The 22,215-nt window shown below is 37.6% G+C and overlaps 2 pseudogenes; both read right to left on the minus strand.

Annotated features, from left to right (window-relative positions):
- Nucleotides 1–16,755: 16,755 nt before the first annotated feature.
- On the minus strand, nucleotides 16,756–17,363 carry LOC121042000 (cytochrome c oxidase subunit 1-like; annotated as a pseudogene).
- LOC121042007 (cytochrome c oxidase subunit 1-like) lies at nucleotides 17,258–21,990 on the minus strand (annotated as a pseudogene).
- Between the last annotated feature and the right edge of the window lie 225 nt (nucleotides 21,991–22,215).

The raw sequence follows: 22,215 nt of genomic DNA on the forward strand, positions 1-22,215 counted from the left end.
AGAAAGAAAGAAAGAAAGAAGAAAAACAGAATCAAAAGATGTTCCTTATGCTTCCTTGAGGAGATGTAGATCATACCTACCCTTCCTCCTCACCATATCTAACCCTTGGAAATAATTAACTTGTTCTCCATTTCTGTTAAATAAATGGAATCATACATCACATGACTTTTTAAGAATTTTTCTGTTAGTATAATGCTCATAATGAAAACTGGACACTTGGGATATTATAATGTGATGACTCTGCAAATCAGACTCTTACCCCTCCTTTGAGTCTGTTTATGTAGTTTGATGAAGATTGTAGCTAAATAATACGTACTTTGTGCAGTGACTTTTCTAAACTGTGTTTGCTAAGTCTGTATTTTTGTCACATGTGGCCTCTGAAAGAATTTGTTCGTTTAGCTTGAGTTCAGCTAGTGTTTTCATAGATATCCTTGAATGCCAGGAAGCAGTTGACAGAGACAGGGTGGGGGATGGGGGAAGTGGGAAGAGAAAGCAAAGAAGGAAGAAGAGGGAGGAGGAGAAGCAGTAGTAGTAGTAAAAAAAAAAAAAAAGAAGAGAAAGAAACCCTCTCATTGCTTTTGTGAATGGACTGTGCTGGAGCACTCCTTCAGGGATTAGACGGGCTATTTCAAACCCTGCCTTAGCCTTCACTTTCGGGTTGCACTAAGCCTAGAGATCAGTCAGAGGTAAGAGCTTAAAATCTTCTGTCTTTTTCGGGAATGTGTTCTGCCCTGCTCATGACTGATCACACAAGCGTAGCAACTGTCTGTCACTATACGACGCCATTACAAAGCCTTGAGTGTATCCCCTATGCTTTTGAATGTTCTAGTGTCCCACGGAAACCCTCTCCCAGCTTTTCTTCCCAGGCTCTCAGTACTTTCCTGTATGCCTCAATTTAATTGTTTGCCTAGGTGGCTGCTGACTGCTCATTTACCTCCTAGTTTTTGAAGAATGCCAAGAACTTTTCTGCCCTCAGTGGGTTCCAAGTTAGGCAAAACAAAGACCAGCACTTTGTGTCAGTCCTTCAAGTAGCCCTCAGACAGGTTAGAACAAACACAACTGTTTGTAAATTCAGCCATGCTCCCTCCGGAACTAGAAACTGAAGTCCCACACTGGGAATGGATATTGCTGTCTTTGAGACCATCACCGGGCCAGGAACAGGAGTGGAACAAGATAAATAAAATGCTGCAGACCTTTCCTATCGTTTTTAAGACTCCTTTTATTTGATCCAGCGTTTGGTTGCTTTCACTATTTCCCAGAATTCCAACAAAATTGATTCTAATAGTATTTGCTCAATTATTTGTTGTTTCTGTGGAGACATGGGCCCTTGGAGCTATCTACTTCACCATGGTCACTGATGTCACTAAGTATAAAGCCTTTAAAATCCACTGAAGTTCTTCCGGAAATCAACAGTTTGTTCCTTTGTACTGCTGAGAAGTATTCAAGGATCTATCATGGTTTGTTTACTCACTCACCCGTCACAAAACATTTTTGTTGCTTTCAGTTTGGAGCTATGATAAATGAAGCCACTGTGAACTATCATGTTCAGGTTTTTATGTGGATGTAAGTTTTCATGTATCTGATATAAAAGCCCAGAATTATGATTGCTGAGTCTCCTGGTAATATATGTATGTTTAGAGGGTTTTTTTGCAACTACTGAACTATTTTTCAGAGTGACTATACTATATCATATTCCTATCAACAATGTATGAGAAGTGCAGTTTTTCCACATCCTCACCACAATTTGGTACTGTCACATTTTTTTCTAATTTTAGCTATTCTAATAGGTGTGTAGGGACATCTATTGCATTTGCCTAATAGTGAATAATAAACATATACATAATCCAATTATGTATGCTTATATATAAAGAAAATGAATGACAGGCATGTACTGGGATGTAAGTGAGGGATTAGGAATAGAGTTTCTTTTTTTATTATAAGGTACTCATGCTACCCATGGAGGTGGTATAGTGTTATGGGAAAGTACATTTGAATTAGCTATAAATGAATATTGCAGACTCTAGGATAACCATTATGAAAAGTTAAAAAAAAAAGGAAATATATATTAACAGAGGAGAGAAAATGGAATTGTATAAAATAATTAAAACCACAAAAAAAGGAGAAAGAGTGAAAAACAAAATGGGAACAAAGAGTAAGACAGCACATAGGAAACAATAATGAACATGGCAGATATTTACTCAATGACGTCAATAATCACTTCAAAAGTCAGTGATCTAAATGTGCCATGTAAAAGACAGAGATTGTCAGAGTGAATCAAAAAGAAAACTCCTTGATGAGAATTCAATCAGAGGCTCTCAATCTAATTACATGGAGGGTTCAGAAATTCAGACTTCCTACATACTCGGGGTTGGGGGGGAAACATTGTACTGAACATCCTAGAATTTCAGTGACTTAGCATTTCAAATATTTATTTATTTTTTCACATAAAGTTCATATGGCAGAAGACAAGGCTTGAGAAGAGGGCAAGCTCTGCTACCCAGGGACTCAGTCCTACAGATGTTTGACTTCACTCTACACTTGATTTTGAAAGTTGCTTTATGCACGAGTCCATCCAGTAGAGGAGTGAGAATGGAAAAGCTGCGCTTACTTCTTAAGCTTTTGGCCTTAAGTAACGGAGTAATTCAACTCAGATTACATCTGCATGAAGCAGTCACATGACATAACCTCGTTATTAGGAGGAAGAAGAGGGAGGGTTTGCAAATGTAGTTCCTGGCCAGGCAGTGGCCACCCAGCAACAACTCCACGTTATGGAATGAGAGCATCAGTGTTTGGTGGAGAAACAGCCATGTCCGCCACAGAGTCATGTGTCGAGAACCCAAAGCAGGAGGTACTCTTTAAGTCAGGAAGCCCAGTTTGGGGAACTCATATTTTAACTTATTCAAAATATGGGAAAAACTCTACAAGCATATATGTTAGTGCCCCCTCGGTCTTCTTCAAACTCTCTCCTCTCCTTCTGACAAGAGCACAAAGGATGCTATCAGAAATAATGGTGATCTTCTCCACTGATCCAGGTAATTCTTCCAGGTATTATCTGTGAGCTTTCAGGGTCACGACGGCTCCTTTAGAAAGTTCAACTGGAGGTAGACTGGTTTAATATTTATGCGGTGGAAGATATACAATTAAAATGACCCCAAAACCAAACTGAAAACTGGGAAAAGTTACTTCCAACACAGATTATAGACAAAGGGCAGGTTGCCTTAAAATTCTTAAGAAAAGACCAAAACCCAGTACAAAAAAACAAAAATAGTTCAAGTAGATCACAGAAATGGAAATAGAAATGGGTCTGAATACTTGAGAAGATACTCAATCTTACTCATAATTTACAATGTGTAAATTAGCTCCACAAGGAGATGCTATCTTTCACCTATCAGAATGACAAAGATAAATAAGTTAGGGAAAATAATTATTGCAGAGTGTAAGAATTTTACTTTTTGTTCATAAGTATAAACAAAAATAAAATTTATTTTTTGCAGAAATCCCATTACGTTATTCATAATATTTATATTTCTACAGGCTTTCCAGGTACTACAAGATATGCTGATCTCCACGTCATCTTGCTTAAAACCTATTTTCCTTTTGGTTGAATATTAATTATTTTGTGCTTTAATCTGCATGCTTCTTTGTTACCAGCATGTTACAGTGTATCTCAGATTTGCAAACCTGGGTCAAGGTCTCAAAGGGGATTCATTGAAGCAGTGTATTATCACCACAGTTTGGGGGAAAATGTTAATCTAATCATACTAGAATTAGTGAAACTGTCATTATGGCAACTTCCCTCAGGTTGCCATAAATGCACAAAAACAAAGTGCAAATAGAAAGTAAAATGATGAATATTAGAAAGTCTAATTTTATTTGGATAAGTAATCAATTTTGCCCATTTTCAATTTGACAACCGTATGAAGCATTATCAAGTAGCATTAGGAAGCCATTCAAAGTTATGCATCTTTGACAACAAAACAGGGGATCCCCACTAGTAAGCAAATTGATATCTTCCCAGAATGAGTACAAAATGTTTTCCAGTATCAAATTTATCAATTTCATGACAAACAGAAAAACTGAAAATACAGAAGCATCATTCAAAGTTGTACTCTGTAGAAAATGCAAATTTAAGTCATAGTATTGCCAAACAGATCAATAAACTGAGCACAGAATTGATGATGACAATTGTGTGCAAAAGTAAAGTAGAAAAAGCAGTAGGTTTGTTTTCAAAGAATAGTTCTGGATAGAACACAGCGTAATATTCAGTATAAGTGAACAATGGCTACCACTCTGTTGATGGTGACAGACACTTGACTTTACAACTGTACAAATGTATAAACCTGGTCTTGATGTATGTGCAGTGTGTGTGTGTACATATATATATATGTATATATATATGAATCATTTTTATGGTATCCTCTTAAAACATTTACTCTAAAAAGCACAAATTATACAAAAGACTTGATTCCAAAAAACCATTTTCTGAGCTGTGATGGAGGCTGGAAACACATCAGCACTGAGTACGGAACTATATGTGCTGCCTGGAGAGAAACTGCTGTAAATGAAATATTGCCCTTAAATGTAAATACACACAGTGCTTCCTGCAAACAGAATGGTAGACAGTCAACGGCATGCCTCCTGACCTAGATTCTCTGTTGAAGAACATAGTGAAAATGATGAATGTATTTAATTGCAGATACTGTGCCTTTTCTTCAATTTGGCATCTCAAGAAACCCACTAATTGTACAATATATTTTCACAGTAAAATACTATTTCTCTCCAGATCAAAGATGACAATTCACTGAGCACTTTCTACATAGCAGGCATTCTACTTGATTCATCTAATTCTCATTAATTCTCATTGTTTCATTTACTTCTCACCACAAGCCTTACATGGAAGGTATTGTTCCTATTTTTAGTAAGTCAACAAATACTTCAAAAAGTTACGTAATTGACACTTTGCTTTTTCAAATCTAACTTGGACGTTAAACGATTTCTTTTTTATTACACTCAGTAAATTAACTAAATGCAGTGTGCACTTTATTTTATGGTGAGTACATCACAAACCTCTTTAATAGCCATTATAGTCTTCTACTGTACCTGATATTATGTAAGTAAAAGTATGTAGAATACAAGGTGAGACTAAAAATTTTGCTTCATAGATGAATGAAAAATACATTACAGAGAGGGGGAGAGAGAGATTCTGCTATACATGGAAAAAAAACATATTCTCAGACATACTTCAGAAAATTTTTAAATTGACGATGGAAATCCTGACCTCAATAAATATCAATAAAATTTCAGATAATCAGTGTCATGTATATAATCTCTATCACATCACAATTAATTTAGAGGGCAATAAAAAAATGCATAATAAACACTCAACTTTTGGAAATTTTAAAACACATTTCAAATAACTATTGAGCCAAATAGATTAGAATAATGAGATAATTAGATAAATGATATCAAAACACCATAAAACACACTAATTTTGCAATAAAGTAAACGAGGTACTTAGCTTTGCTTCTTATACTAGAAAAAAAATAAATTAATTAAACATCCAAATTAAGGAATTGTACAAGGAACAATTTAATAATCTATATGCAGTAGATTACAGTGGGCCACAGATTCTCTTATATTCCTCCCATGGAGGGAGGAGGAAGTGGATATGGGAGTTGGGGGGCAGGTATCTGTACCCCAGTCCTTTCAATCTGTGCTGGTTATAACTTCTTTGATCATTAGAATAATGTCAAAATGAATATGTGCAAGCTTCTTGTCTTGGAGCACTGAGACACCATTTAAGAAGTCCAACTACTGGGGGTACCTTGGTGGCTCAGTAGGTAAGCATCTGACTTTTGGTTTCAGCTCAGGTCATGATCTCACAGTTCATGGGTTCAAGCCCTCTCTCTCTCTCTCTCTCTCACACACACACAAAATAAATAAAAATAAACTTTGAACAAAAAAGAAAAAAAGACATCCAACAAGCTTGCTGGAGATCCACATGGAGAGGCCCTCAAACTACAGGGAGAGGAAGAGACGTTTGGGTGCACTCAGCCTTCCAGCTGCCATTTGAACCTCTAGAAAATACCAGCCATCAAATGAATACCAAGTGACCACAGGCAACACATTATGGAGAAGAAAAATCCAGTCAAGCCCTTCCCAAATTCCTGACTCACATGCTCAGGCACAAATTGAATCTTAAGCCACTAAGATTTAGGGTGATTTGTTACACAGAAATAAGTAATTGTAACAGAAATTAGTTCCTAGAAGTAAAGTCCTGCCATGTCAAAAACCAAAAACATGTGGCAACGACGTTAGGAACTAGCAGCAGGCAGAATTTGGAACAGCTTTGAACACTCTATTAACAGAAGCTGAGAGGGTTCCCAGGCCATATCAGTGATGATGGAAAGAGTGGGGAAAGAGATTCTACATTTTGGAATATCTACCTCCCCAAGTTTTTTATCTAATGTCTTTTATCCAGTCACAGTTTCCTGAGTGACATTTTTTCTTGTTTACTGTTCTCTTCCCTGGCCTGCAAAACCTACCACTTAGCTTTGTGTCACTACTCTCCTACTCAGAAAGGCTTGGCTTCTTTGCCTGCTGTTGGCCAATATTGGGTGAAAACTCAAAATGAGCCAAATAGCCTGTTAGTGACAATATTTAATCCTCACTCATTCTATTTCCACAGAGACAGAAATGATTTGTGCTCTACTGACCAGGAGCAAACAGTCTGACTCTCTCCTGCCCTTCTTCATTCCTTCCCAAGGAGGAAAAGGTGACTTCATGGGTTGGTAAATTGAAAGAAGGAGCTCAACTTAGTCCCTCTAGATTCTCTCTTTCATGCCTTTCTGCCTGGAAAGATTGTTGTGTGATAAGCGTAGCTGGAAAAATTATACTGTTTAAGGGGAGGTTTGCTGAGGTTTTTCTCATTTAGTTGTCAGGTATGATTGGGGAAGCAGAAGATATTTATACCTTATTCCCCCAAATTTAAAACTTTACCTGTACCTTAGCTAGGGAAACCTGTTCACTTGTCTAAACCTATATCCACTCAATCACATTTCAGAAGACAAATTTTTAACCATGTAAACTTATGGTATCTTTGAACACTGTGAAAATATATGCATAATCTTGTATTCATTAGTATTTTTTTTATGAGAGGGTCAAAAGTTTGCTTTCATAAGATTTCCAAGAGGTCCATAACCTAATACTGGTTAACAACTATTGCTCTTGAAATAGCCTGCCGAGCATCTTTTTCCCATCTGCCCCCTGCCAGCACCCACACCCTCCAAGCACCTAATTCTTAATTAATTGCAGGAATAAGGAAATCTTATCATGTTTAGAGGATTCTTTGGCATTTGCTTTTAAGGATCATCATTTTGAAATATCAAGGTATCTCAAATTTATGAAAAACATAAGGAACAATTGGAAGAGGATTATCCTTAAAAAAGCAAAATATGGAAATGATCAACTACAAGATAAAAGCCTTGGAAACAGATGTGTACCAAACTTCACACTTTTTCACAGTTGAGAGAGGTAATATGGCACACATATTTTCTATGACCCAATGCCCTCAACAAGGTCTAGAGCAGTATTCCACGATCAGATATACAGTATTCCTGCAGCAAAACATGAATATTCACTCTAAGGGGTAGAGACATAACATTACTGCCACCGCACGTTAGCTAGGATTTTGCTATATGAGTTATGAATACTTGTTTTTATAGTGGTTTTGAGTGAACATATGGATAAAGGGATTGTAAATCTGTAACACCATCATCGCCCTCGTTCAGTCTCCTCCCAGCCTAAACTAAATAATTCTACTTTCTTACATATTTCTTGGAAAATCTGTCTGTCATCATCTTTAATCATCTCCATAGCTGTCCTTTTCCAGCATAATCCGACAATCAAACCCAGAACACTGTACATTATTACGTAGTGGGGTCATGATGGAAGATTACTTTTGGCCTCCTAGGCCTTTAATGATACCCAAATAGCTTTATAGTCAACTTTCAGTCGCTTCAGGGATAATCCAATCTATTTCTGCATCACTCTTCCTAGAACTTGATTATTAATCCCTGATCTAAACTCTAGTCTCCAAACATCCACAGAAGTCATCTTGTTCTTACAGCTTGGAAATAGGCCCAGTGATGCTTTTATCCTACAACAAAATGAGCTGTCCAAAAACAGAACAGGCTGTCTTTGAGCATAATGAGTTCCCTTTTATCAGAGGTGTTCCGGGCAGAAGCTAGACAATATAGTGAGTGTGCTTATAATAATGAATAATACTGAACAATAAACATAAAACAATAAAAGAAGTTCATTTAATTGTGTAATTGCACATTTCATCTTACAAACCCACTTATACAGAGTTCATAACTAAGCCTTATTCCACATGCTCAAAGTTGTTAACCAGTACTTGGGCAAGTGAAAATCTATGATCTCAATTCTTTTGTTGCCTGCAGGAAGAATGAGCTTCCTATTTGTTTTTTTTTTTTTTTAATATGAAATTTATTGTCAAACTGGCTTCCAGACAACAGCCAGTGCACATCCCAACAGGTGCCCTCCTCAGTGCCCATCACCCACTTTCCCCTCCCTCCCAGGCATTTTCCTCAATTTTGAAATCATTTTAAAAGATAGTTGGATTTTTAAGACAAAAATAATAATTTATTACCTATAACATATGCACCAGTCAAATGTATGGCAATAATAGCACAAATAATTATAATGCTATGAAACTATAAATCGATTACAGAAAAATATCTAGAAAATTCCTAAATATTTGGAAATTAAATAGCATACTTCTAATAACCCATGCTTCAAAGAAGTAGCCACAAGAGAAATTAGAAAATAAAAGCATAAAACATGAACATGAAAATACAGAATATCAAAGATACAAAAATGTGTGCAAAAATAGCTAACATGGTATTTAAAACATAATCTAGGAACACCTGGGTGGCTCAGTCTGTTAGGCCTTTTACTTTGGCTCAGGTTGTCATCTCACTGTTCATGAGTTCAAGCACCACACTGGACTCTCTGTTGTTAGTGCAGAGTCCTCTTGGGATCGTCTGTCTCCTTCTCTTTCTGCCCCTTCCCTGCTCACTCACTCGCTCTCACTCTCTCTCTCAAAAATAGCATAAAAAAAGAGCCTGATAAATCCCTTAAAAAAAATCTATAGCTTTGAACACATATAAGGAAAGAAGAAAGAACTTACAGTATTAAAGATTTAACTTAAGAAATTAGAGAATGTAAAGAAACTTAAAGCCAAAGGAGGCAGAAATAAAGATATAAAAAAATTAAGAGCAGGAACCAATAAAATATAATACAGAAAATAGAGAAAAATCAATAAAACCAAAACTGTGATAAATAATCAAACAATCAAAAGAATAAAGATGAAAGAGAGCAATTATAAATATTAGTAAAGAAACACATCAGCACTAAATGCACACCTTATGCCTGACCCTGATAATGGATCTGGACCTGGTAAGCATTCTTCCTTTTCTTGCCTCCAACCAACAATGTTAAACCTTGTCATCAGAGGGCACTGGAGGGACACTGAAGGGCGAGGGATTTTCTCCTCAGGGTTTTGGTGAGGGTGCCACCACAGACCCTTACTCAGTACTTTTTCCTCACTGCTATTTCACACAATCTCTCTAATAATATGTTCCATAAGAACACAGCTTTCTCCAGAATTTGCTACCCTCCACCCCACCCATCCCAGTGCTTTCTCTAGCTCTCTATTCCAGCATTGTCCACAGTGGAGCTGGGAGCTGAGGGCAGTCTGGGTATGTGCTCAGCCCCAGCCCCTCTCCTTAGTCCAATGTCTATGCACCCACACAGGAGGCTGTATGAGGCTGGAGGTGTAATAAGTCCTAGTCGGACCTTCTCCTGGGCCACACTGGCTGGAGTTCTGCACACAAGTACATTGTGTTTTTGCACACAGCAGCCTCTCCAGCAGCCAGTACCACCCAGTGCCCAACAACTTCCCAGCTTCCCAGTACCAAGTAAGTTTTAAGACATTTGGCCTTTTAGTGGGTGGTCTCCCTTGACTTCCTAGAGGGCAGATTTCCAGCAAGTCTCACCACTAAGGCAGTTAGCAGCCTCCCTACCCAGTGAGCCAAGATGGTGCCATTTCCAATGAGGTGTGGATCTTGGGATCTATGTGCTTTCTAGTTAAGTGGTTGCCCTTTATTTCAGCTGTGCCTGCATTCTTTAGAATTTTCATTAAATCTCATTATGAGCTTCCTATTTGTACTTCTGGAGTTCTCGTGTCATAGGACCGCTCGTCCTCAAAAGGGGTATACAACTACAATCCATTTCAGTTCAAGACTCAGTATTTATTGCTACCTTGAATTATCTTCAATGAACTACTTGGAGCCTGTTGAGAAAAATTTACATGTATATATAAAAATGGAGAACACTAAGGATGACATAAGCATGTGTGAAATACTACTGTAAATGTCATACATAAGAATACATAGGAAATTCAAAGAAAAGAAGCAAGGCAGTTTGAGAAGTCTAGAGTCTTGATATGGTCTGGGTCATCGTAGGGCAAAATGGAGAATTAGAGTAATTACATTTGTAATTAGGAGACTAAACTTCATTAGTAATTACAAATACTTCTCCTCCCTCAATACTAACCTATTTACTTAATCAATGTTAATAAGCTGATATTTCTGTGTATATACAACACACACACAAACACACACACACACGCATACTCCTTTTCCATCTTTCTACATACTCATTAATATGTGGGCACTCAGGGGCACCTGGGTGGCTCAGTCAGGTAAGTGTCCACCTCTTGATTTTAGCTCAGGTCATGAACTCACAGATCGTGAGTTTGAGCCCCGCATCGGACTCTGCACCAGCAAATTGGAGCCTGCTTGGGATTCCCTCTCTCTGCCCCCTCCCTGCTCATGCATGTGTGTGCTCTCTCTCTCAAAAAAAAATAAATTTATTTAAGAAAATAAAATGTGGGTACTAAAACATAGGATTTTTTTTTTACAAAAACTGTATGCATTTGTTTTATTTTAATAATGTATAAATTCATTCACCAATGATTAACTAAGCATACTACGCGTTCCAGACAATGAGGATATAGCTGTGGATAATACAGATACAAATTATGCCTTCATGGAGCTCTCATTTCACATGTATCATGATTATCACTCAAGGTCAAAACATACTTATTTACGTCATTGGTTTTGAGGGGAGAGGGTGTTGTGTTTGTTTCTCTCAATTTTTTATTGTGAAAAAATAAACATATGACATAAAATTTACCCTCCCAACCATTTCCTAGCGTACAGTATAACAGTGTCAACCACACGCACACAGTTGTTCAAGAGATCCCCAGAACTCTCCCATACTGTGTAACTTAAACTCTACATGAAACTTTACAATCACCCAACAACTCCCTACCTCTTTCTACCCCCAGTGCCTGGAAACCATCATTTATGTTTTGTGTCTTTATCTAACTCATTGTTTTTTGTTTTTTGGTTTTTTTTTAATTTTCCCATGGTGTTTTATTAATTTTTTTTTCAACGTTTATTTATTTTTGGGACAGAGAGAGACAGAGCATGAACGGGGGAGGGGCAGAGAGAGAAGGAGACACAGAATTGGAAACAGGCTCCAGGCTCCGAGCCATCAGCACAGAGCCTGACGCGGGGCTCGAACTCACGGACCGCGAGATCGTGACCTGGCTGAAGTCGGATGCTTAACCGACTGCGCCACCCAGGCGCCCCCTAACTCATTGTTTTTAATAGCTGTCTAGTTCTCTAGTATTTATGTGCTATTCTTATAAATACATATAAATGACAGATATTGTATGGTTATATAAAAAGACATTTAGAGTAATATAGATAATCCTAACCCACAAAAGATGTTTTTATTATGCTTAGATATTTGCTCTGTCTGGAATATATTTTTAGAAATGACATGCAGTATTGGTTCAAATTTCTTTTCTTATGGGTGGATGGATCACTGTGTTAGCATGGCCTATTAAATAAGTCTCTGTCTAGTGAATTGAAAAAAACAACACTGTCTTACATTAAGTTATCAAATATTCTTTAACCTGTTTCTAAACTCTCTATTCTTCTCCAGAAATCTGTATGTCAAATTCTGTATCAAAAAATACTAGTTTATTACGGTAGCTTGACAATGTATTTTAACACCTGGTAAAGCAAATCCGCATTGGTCACTCTGTTTATAAAATACTCATGGGTATTCTTAGTTATTATCCCATTTGAAATTTGAGACAATTTTATCCAGTTCTAAAATTAAACCATTTTGAGTGTTATTAGAATTACACTAAAGTAATATGTAAATTTGGAAACACTGATATTTCCATATTCTAGCTTCCTGTTAAAATATATATTGTATTGTTTCATTTGATTACATCATGTTTCATGTCCTTGCATAGTATTTTCTCATAGAACCTTTAACTTATTTATTAATTTACCCCTAAACATGTTTAATCCCCTATAACAAATACAAATTTTTTGTAGTTTTAGAGGAAAGCAATAGATTAGTGTATATTTCTCTATCCAACCACCTTCCTTGTTCTCTTATAAATTACAGTCATTTAGTAAACTGTCAACAGTTTCTTAGTTATTATGAATTACTTCTTTCAGCAATTATAACACATGTCATTTTGGAGACTTATTGAGTTTATTGTGATTCCAAAACAAGGTTAAATCATACTGATGGTAGAAAACATTGTCTTTTTTCTGGATTTTAGTAGAAATGGCTTTATTATTGTACCTTTCATATGTTATTTATTCTTAGTGCATAGAAAAAAGTTTTATCATATTTATTTATTTTCCTTATTATTATTATTTAAGTTTCTCTTTATTATTTTTTAGAGAGACAATTATTATTTAGAGATTTATTATTTTTTAGAAGGGCTGAGGGGGGTGCTCAGCACAGAGCCCTATGCAGGACTCGATACCATGACCGTGGGATCATGACCTGAGGTGAAATCAAGAGTTGGAGGCTCATCCAACTAAGCCACCCAAGTGCTGACCCTAAGTTTCACTTTAGATCAAATTCTTTGCTACAGCTTATTAAACCTTCTTTTCTTTAAATGGATGGGATACTCCATGTAAACTTTATATAAGCATAAAAGTTTTTTTTTCTAATTTACAGACATAATGCATTATGTTGATAGCCTAATGTATTCCTGAAATAATCTATGTATTGTTCTTTTAACACCCTGTTGAATTTGATTTACTATTCAAGATTTGTATCTGTATATGTATGTGAGATTAGTTCAGAGTTTTATTTTATACTACCTTTATTAAGATTTGGTACTGAAATTATGTTTGCTTTATAAAATTAAGTTGATTTTCACCACTTCCATGTTTTGCAATAGTTTTCAGTTATTAGAGGCCATAAATAACTCATGTTTTAAAACCATAGGAGCATAATGTCTAATGACACATTTACATAACCTTTCCTATGTTGATGAATCAAGACTAATAGATCTAAGAAGATACTTTAAAATAAATATCCTGGATGTCTCAGTTCATTAAGGCCAGCTCTTGATTTCAGCTCAGGTCATGATCTCACAGTTAGTGAGATTGAGCCACACATGAGCTCTGCACTAACAGTACAGAGAGTGCTTTGGATTCTCTCTCTCCTTCTCTCTCTGCCCCTCCCCCACTCCCTTTCCCACTCTTTCTCTCTCTTAAAATAAGTAAATATTTTAAAAATAAAATAAAAATAAAATAAATCGAATGCAGAATATGAGTGCCATGAAAATAAACTAAAATGTCAATATTTTATTACAGTCAGTGTGTAAAAAGACAAACTTCCCACAAAACATCTAATAACTCCTGAAATCCAATCCAATTTTATGAATCATACAGTTTGTGGTAAGTAGCCTCTAAAATGGTGCTTATAGAATTTGCTCTCCTTGAGGGAGCAGAAGTGAGCATCTCACTTCTAATGAACAGAATACAGAAAGGTAATGAGAAACTCCTTCTAAGAGTAGGTTACAAAGAGACAGGCTGGCATCTGGCACAACTTCTCTCTCTCTCTCTCTCTCTCTCTCTCTCTCTCTCTCTCTCTCTCTCCTCCCTCTCCCACACTGTGGGAAAGGCAAGCTGCCACGTTGTGAACTGCCCTATGGAAAAACTCAAAGAATGAGGAACTGCTGTCTTTGGCCAACAGCCAGCAAGGACTTGAGGCCTGTTAATAGTCATGTTAGGAAGATGCAACAAGCTTTCAGTGGTCCTTAAAACATTTCTCTGGTAAATAGAGTATTTATGTTCTGATTTCCCATGCCAAAATGATAAAGTTATACATTTTACAGAGGGAGATTTTTTACTAAATTTCAATGAATATGTGGCTTGACTAATTCTACTTTTTTTTTTAATTTTTTTTTAAATGTTAATTCATTTTTGAGACAGGGACAGACAGAGCATGAACGGGGGAGGGTCAGAGAGAGAGGGAGACACAGAATCTGAAACAGGCTCCAGGCTCTGAGCTGTCAGCACAAAGCCCGATGCGGGGCTTGAACTCACGGACTGTAAGATCATGACCTGAGCCGAAGTCGGACGCTTAACCAACTGAGCCACCCAGGTGCCCCTACGTTTTTTTTTTTTATTATGGATACTTAACACCCATCAGTTTTATCACCATTTTCTTGAGCGTAATCTCTTACAAAAATAATTCCTTTTCTCAGCAGCTGAAAAGCCAAAGGTGAAAGCAAGTTTTGCTATCCCTCTACAGTAGAACGATGATGGTGAAATGCCAACACCAGGGCTTCCTGTCTAGTTACAATAACCTGAGAAACACTGAGGCAAAAAAGCAGCATTCAGGAGGAAAATCCTTTTTCTGCCCTTTCCCTGTTGACTTCTCAGCACCACAGATGCTGGCACACGCACACACACACACACACACAGAGTTCTAACAACCCAGTATGCTGCAGAATTTGGCGTGCCTCGAAAAAGTTAAATGCATCTGACTAATGAGAATGTTACTTTTATATTTGTTTGCCCAAAACAGAGACAGTAGAACCACATTTGCACCATTTTTTTTTCTTTAATGAGAAGGAGAATTTTAATGAGATTCGGTTTCACTTCTTGATGTCAGCCAGTGTGTGATCTCTTATCGTAGCCTTGGTCTGATTCCAGTTGGCAAGAGAGCAATGAAAGGCAGAAAAAGAGTAGCCCGTCTCAGTAAACAGGATGCTTTAAGAAAGTGAAGTCTATAGAGAATGATAGAAGGAATTTGATCACCCACCCTACCTTATTATTTAATCTAGTACTTTCTCCTAAACTATCCTGAAATATTAACAATTTAAAAGTTGAATGTTTGACACTCAAATGTTAAAAACACAACCTAATTTCTAAAAGATGATCACATTTTCAGATTAATGAGGCGATTTATAGTTCCCCAATTTTTCTCAAGAAAATTAAAAACAAAATAACAGTTTTACATTTTACATTTAATTGGCCTAAAATTATACCAGCCTCTGCTGTTACCCTATCATATGACTAGAAATCCATCTCCAATCTCTAGAAAATCTGTCATTAATCCACATATATTATATAGGTGCAGACAGGAGCAAATCAAGGGAAAGAAGCAAGTGTGAAAGAAGCACAATCTCTTTCCCTAAGCATATCAAAAATCTTTAGTGGCACTGTGGAATGACTATGAGTGTCTGCTGTGAGATTTCACGGAGGATGTGCAGTATGATAGAAAGAAAATCACTAATTTTGCTTTGCCATGCTATTCTGCAAAGGATAAGAGCAAGAAATAGGAAAAAAATGGATATTTAAAGCCTTTTGCCCCAGAGCATGTCTACCTTTCATATCATCAGTTTAACTGATTCTATCTCATAGCTGAATTCCCTGGCTTATAGAAATAGCCAAAATTTAAAGACTTGGTTGAATTGTATGCTACGTGATCTTATCCAAATGACTTTTCTTAAATTTGTCTCAGGGCTTAAAGGACAGTTGCTTAGTAAGCAATATATGAATGCAAAAGTCTGGAACTTAAATCTAGTCTCATAGAAGAAGTTTCTCCCAAATGAGGGGGCACTTTTCTTTATCAGGCACACTGACAAAATACAGCCCTGTTAATTCAGCAAACAAAGATGTTGTACCTCCTAGGAGAGAAATATAAAAACTGCAGAGGATGAGAATTTCCATGTGGATATAAACCTGAGCAGACAGCCTTCATACGAGCTGGCTGGCCAGCCTTCCCCCGCTATGGTATTGCTAGCCATGGCCACTTTGCCTGTTAACCAAGTAATGAAGATTTAAGAAGCAAATAAATTCAAGCAAGCAAACAATTAGTCAGTTAATAAATATGCTCTAAACCCTTGAAGAGCTCAGCACTGTGCTGGATACCCAGGCAGACATAGACAAAGAACAAAATCTCAAGAAACTTGCAATTACCCAATAGAAAAAGACATGCTCTTGACCAAGAAAGATAAATTATGAGTTACTAAGGAGAAATAAAAAAAAAACCTTCAGACTGTGGTGTGACTTTATAACTTTAGACAAATCAGTGAACTCTGGGTCTCTATCTCCTCAAATAGAAATCAAGGAGGGTGAACTAAATTATTTCTCTTAAAGATGTAATGAGTCCGTGAATTAAGTTATAAATTATATGTCCCTGAATGGGAACAGGGTTACATAATATTTAAGTATTCAAACTCTAGTTAAAACCATCTTGGCTCAAATCCTGACCCTATCACTTATGGTGAGAAGTTGAATAAGGAACTTAATGTTGTTAACCCTAAATTTCCTAAGCCTCTCCTGTTGCTACTCCTTGTTTGGACGCAAAGGTTTCTCATACTATAAAGATTATTAGTATCACTGCTATTAGTGAAATCAAAGAGCTTACTGAGGAGACTGCGTTTCAAGTTGTGTATGCATCTGGGTAATCAGAGCAATGTCGACGTATTCCGGATAATCCGAGGAAATGTTGAGGGAAACATGTTATGTTGAAGCCTACAAATATAACTGTGAAGTGGATTTTTTGCTCTGGTATTATCAAGAGTATATCCTGAGAATAAGGGAAAACAGTGAACAAAACCTCCTATGACAGCAAACACTGCCCCTATTGATAATACGTAATGGAAGTGTGCTGCTACACAGTACATGTAATGAAGAACAATATCTAATGAAGAGTTGCTAGTACAATGCCTGTTAGGCCCCCTGCAGTAAATAAAGCCCAAGGCTCATAATACATTGGGGATCATTTAATATTTCCTCCATGAAGGGTGGCAAGTCAGCTGAATACTTTTACCCCAGTAGGGATGGCAATAATTATAATGGCTGATGTAAAGTATGCTTGTGTGACGTCTGTTCCCACAGTGAACATATGATGGGCTCATACAATGAAATCTAGGAAACCAATGGATATTATTGCCCCAGATTATTCCCATATAACCAAAGGGTTCCTTTTTTGCCTGAATATTGTCACCTATTGGTAACAATATGTGAAATTATTCCACAACTTGGTAGAATTAGAATATAGATTTCTGGGTGTCCAAAGAATCAGAGTAAGTGTTGACATAAGATGGGATCTCCTCCCCCAGCAGGATCAAAGAAAGTAGTATTTAGGTTTATGTCTGTCAGTAACACAGTAATTCCACCTGCTAATACTGGTAGCGATAGGAGTAACAGGACGGCAGTAATTAGGCCAGATCAGACAAACGGGGGTGTCTGGTATTGAGATATTGCAGGGGGTTTTACGTTAATGATTGTAGTAATGAAGTTAGTAGCACCTAAAATTAAAGAAACACCTGCAAGCTGCAAGGAAAAAATGGTGAGGTCCACAGATGCTTCTGCATGGGCTAGGTTGACAGCTAGAGGAGGACGTACGGTTCATCTGGTTCCTGCACAGGCCTCTGCTATTGATGATGCAAGTAAGAGTAGGAAGGATGGGGGAAGAAGTCAGAAGCTTGTATTAATTATTCGAGGGAACGCTGTATGAGATGCTCCAATTATTAATGGCAACAATCAGTTCCCAAAGCCCCCGATGATGATTGGTATTACCATAAAGAAGATTATTACCAATGCATGAACAGTGACAATTACATTAAAGATCTGATCATCTCCTAGTAGAGTGCAGGGTTGGCTGAGTTCAGCTCGAATTAAAAGGCTAAGGATGGTTCCTGGGTCGTCTGGGTGGCTCAGTTGGTTAAGTGACCGACTTCGGCTCAGGTCAGGATCTCACGGTTGGTGAGTTCGAGCCCCGCGTTGGGCTCTGTGCTGACAGCTCAGAGCCTGGAGTCTGCTTCGGACTCAGTGTCTCCCGATCTCTCTGCCCCTCCCCTGCTCACGCTCTGTGTCTCTCTATCAATGATAAACAAAAACTTTAAAAAAAAAAAAAAAGAAGGCTAAGGGTGGTTCCTACTATGCCAGCTCAGGCACCAAATAGGAGGTAGAGAGTGCCAATATCTTTGTGGTTAGTGGAAAATAGTCAGCGGTTTATGAACATAGGTAAAATAGCTGAGTAAAGCATTAGACTGTAATTTCCTATTGCTGTGAAACAAACCATCCAAAATCCAATGGCTTAAAACAATAACCATGCATTATTCTTGGAGTCTATGGAACATATGGGTGTTTTGGTTAGTGTCAGCTGGGCTCACTGTTACATCCACAATTAGTTGTGTATTGAACAGGCAGCTCTCTTACAAGTTTGGGGGTTAGCTGGTATAATCTGGCCTAAGATGGTCCTAGCGAGGACACTTGGCCTCTCTTCCACATGGATCTCATCATCCAACAGCTAGTCCAGGTTTCTTCACATGACAGTGGTGGAGCTCCAAGAGAAAGGACCCTTGAGGCCTTCACTCAGAACCAGCACACTGCCAACTCAAGTACATTCTGTAGTCCAAAGCAAAATGTACGGTCCTAGATTTGAGAGATGGAGAAATAAACTTCACTTCTTGGTAGGAAAATAGATGTGCATACCTGAGAGAGGGGTGAGACTGGGAGAGTATTAAAGAATCAAGGCTGTATTTCCAATTGATCTACTACTTTCATTAAAGTACTTAAAGTGCTTGGTGCTTAAGTAAACATCAGTCATTGCCATTACAAGTTGAAGCAGAATTCAGAAGTTAAAATCATCAAAAGCTGTGTATCTATATGGTATTAAAGCTAGACGCTCTTAAATTAGTAAGGAACAGTTTTTGCTAGAATGTGAAGTGGGCAACAGAAAACAGAATGTTTGAGTGAGGAGTTGGGAAGACTTGACAATGTAGGGCTTAGTAACCGATGTTGGAGGTGTACTGGGACTATCAGAAAGGAAAGGTAGACCTTAATAGGGTCCATGAGCTTGGGGGTCTGTGACCGTCTCTACTAAATTAGAGTTCTAAACTGCCAACTTGTCCTCTGTTCTTTTAAGTACCTGGATTAAGAAAGGAAAGCAAACAAGGCTGAAGACTATCTGTTTACTAAGCAGTCTAGATTAATTCAGAGCTAATAATTAAAGGTGAGACCCTATATTAGCTGTAGATAAGTAATAGCTACTCCAAAAAGTAAATGTGGACAATGCAAAGAGATACACTCCAAGACCTCCTAAAAGAAATGTCCATGTTTGTGGTCTGCTACTAATGACTTTAATGGGAGGATTTTCAGGTCATAGAGGAAAAAATCTGGAAGAAGAAAAGCTTTTCCATACCTCCCTCCAGTAACAGTATGGACTAATTCTAGGAACCAACCAAGTTGTGTGCATTTTTTTTTCATCAATACTCAGCAACATATTGTGAGGGTTGGGGACAGAAAGAGAAAATGACCAAGCACAGCAAAATTCCTTTGACTAGATTCCATTATACAATCAATAATTTTTAAACATCATTTATATTCAATTCCATACAGGGTCTATTGTTACTCCACACATAAATATGGTAGAATTTATGTGCTTCAGGTACAGAAAACACTAGGAATGATGGACAATACTGTGGACATTGATAATCCCTCAATACGAACAACATCTAACAAGTTGTAGTAACCAGAAATGCTTGTTTTATCAAAATTGGGCACTGTACCAAATTTCCAATTATAACTCTGCTTATGTGTAGTCCAGTACAGAGGACTAAAATCAGGGTTTACAGATAGGGATCCTGGGTTTACGTACTGGCTCTCATGCTAAACAGGCCATGGAAAAGTATTTTTACTTCTTTAGGGCTCAGTTTGTTTATCTGTAAATGAGGGATCAGAAATACATATGTTACAGGTTTACTGTATTAAAAATGATAAAATTTGTTTTTAAACAATTATTTATTATAAATTGATATACAAATTTATTTAGCACCAAGTAAGTACCCAGCACTACACTCAGTACTAATAATTCAGAGACAAGGGGCACCAAAGTAGCTCAGTAGGATGAGCTTCCAACTCTTGATACTATAGCATGGGCTCAGGTCATGATCCCAGAGTCATGGGATGGAGCCCCATGTTGTACTCCATGCTAAGTATGGAGCTTGCTTGAGATTCTCTCTTTCTTCCCCTCTGTCCCTCTCCCACACATGTTATTTCTCGCTCTAAAATAAAAAAAAAATAATTTTAATTTTAAAAAATAGTTCAGAGATGAATAAAATATGGGCTCTGTCCTCAAGGAACTTAAATCCTATTTTGAGAAATGCTGATCATTAACTATAAAACAAAGTGCGATAAATGGTAACAAATTGTTATGAAAACCCAGAAGGAGAGGTTAATTAAGAAAGTAGGCAGATGGATGAGCCAAAAAAGATAACAAATAAGATGTAACATAAGAATTGGGCCTTAAAGAATGACTATAAATTTGCCTGACTAATCAGCTGAGAGAAAGGCAAACTCATCATGAACCTAAGTTAGGGGACAGGGAAAAGCACTTGGGGAACAGCAACATGGCCCTGTGTCTAAAGCGGGTAGTACCTGGAGAGTGTTATGCTAAGTGAAATAAGCCATACAGAGAAAGACAGATACCATATGTTTTCACTCTTCTGTGGATCCTGAGAAACTTAACAGGAACCCATGGGGGAGGGGAAGGAAAAAAAGAAGAGAGAGGTTAGAGTGGGAGACAGCCAAAGCATAAGAGACTCTTAAAAATTGAACAAACTGAGGGCTGATGGGGGGTGGGAGGGAGGGGCAGGTAGGTGATGGGTATTGAAGAGGGCATCTTTTGGGATGGGCACTGGGTGTTGTATGGAAACCAATCTAACAATAAATTTCATATATTTAAAAAAAAATTTTTTTAAAGTAGGTAGTACACGGGAACAAGAAGTGGTAGACAAGTTCTCAGACTGAAGGTGTGAGTTGTGCCCAATTATAAAACATCTCTTTGATGAGACAAGGGTCAGCATTGTGTTTGTTGGTCATATGAGGCCATCAGACTTTTTTGAGCAGAAAATAACAAAATAATGCCTTGATGTTAGGAAGACTGGTTTTGGTCTGTGTTTTTGTTTTTTTGAGACAGTATAAAGGACAAATTGAAAAACCTAAATTGGATATAAACGTGGGTTTTTTTTATCTTATTTTTTATGTTTTGGCATTAATCTGGAGAAGGAATGATGAGACATTGGGTAGAGCAAAAGACTGGGGCATGGTTGTTGGAAGAGAAGAGATGAATTTCAGAGCTATTTCTGTGGAAAGGAAGCTAACATTATAACTGATGGAACATAGAAAGTGAGAGAAATTAAAGATGACTCAGAGGCTTCTACCAAGGGAATTGTGTGTATAGTAGTCCCATTAACCAAGACACAATGTCCAGAAAGAAGGATGTATTTTGGAAAAGAAGAAGAGAATGAGTTCAGTTCAGGGTAAGTTGAGTTTAACAAGCCAGCAGGATATCCAGATGGAAATGTCCAGAAGGCTGGGCACAGATGCAAAGTGTGCAATTTACTTTTCCCTTCTTTCCTCCGCCGCAAAATGGATGGGATATTGCTTGCCACTTCTCTCCAAGGACCGTGGAGAGGATTAATGAGGCAGTGTTCACATTTATTCCACACCAAGGATCAATGAGAACTTGGCAAGTATTAGGTTGGAGTCCCATTATGTGAACTTGAAAATAAAGCAGCTTTGATATAAAAGTCATTGAGGGAGGAGAATGAAAACCTGCAAGACCACATTGGAGAATACGCTTGTACTTGAGGCAGCCAGGGCAGGCACAGCTTTGGTGGAGGTGGGCACTAGCTTGTTTCCAGCTGAAGGCAATGAAAGTGAACCAGCCTTCCTATTGTCTGCCCTTTCTTTTTAAATTCATTTGCAAAGCCACCAG

The sequence above is a fragment of the Herpailurus yagouaroundi genome, unplaced genomic scaffold (genome assembly GCF_014898765.1).
Source record: "Herpailurus yagouaroundi ecotype Mexico unplaced genomic scaffold, PumYag 29, whole genome shotgun sequence".
Taxonomy (NCBI): Eukaryota; Metazoa; Chordata; class Mammalia; order Carnivora; family Felidae; genus Herpailurus; species Herpailurus yagouaroundi.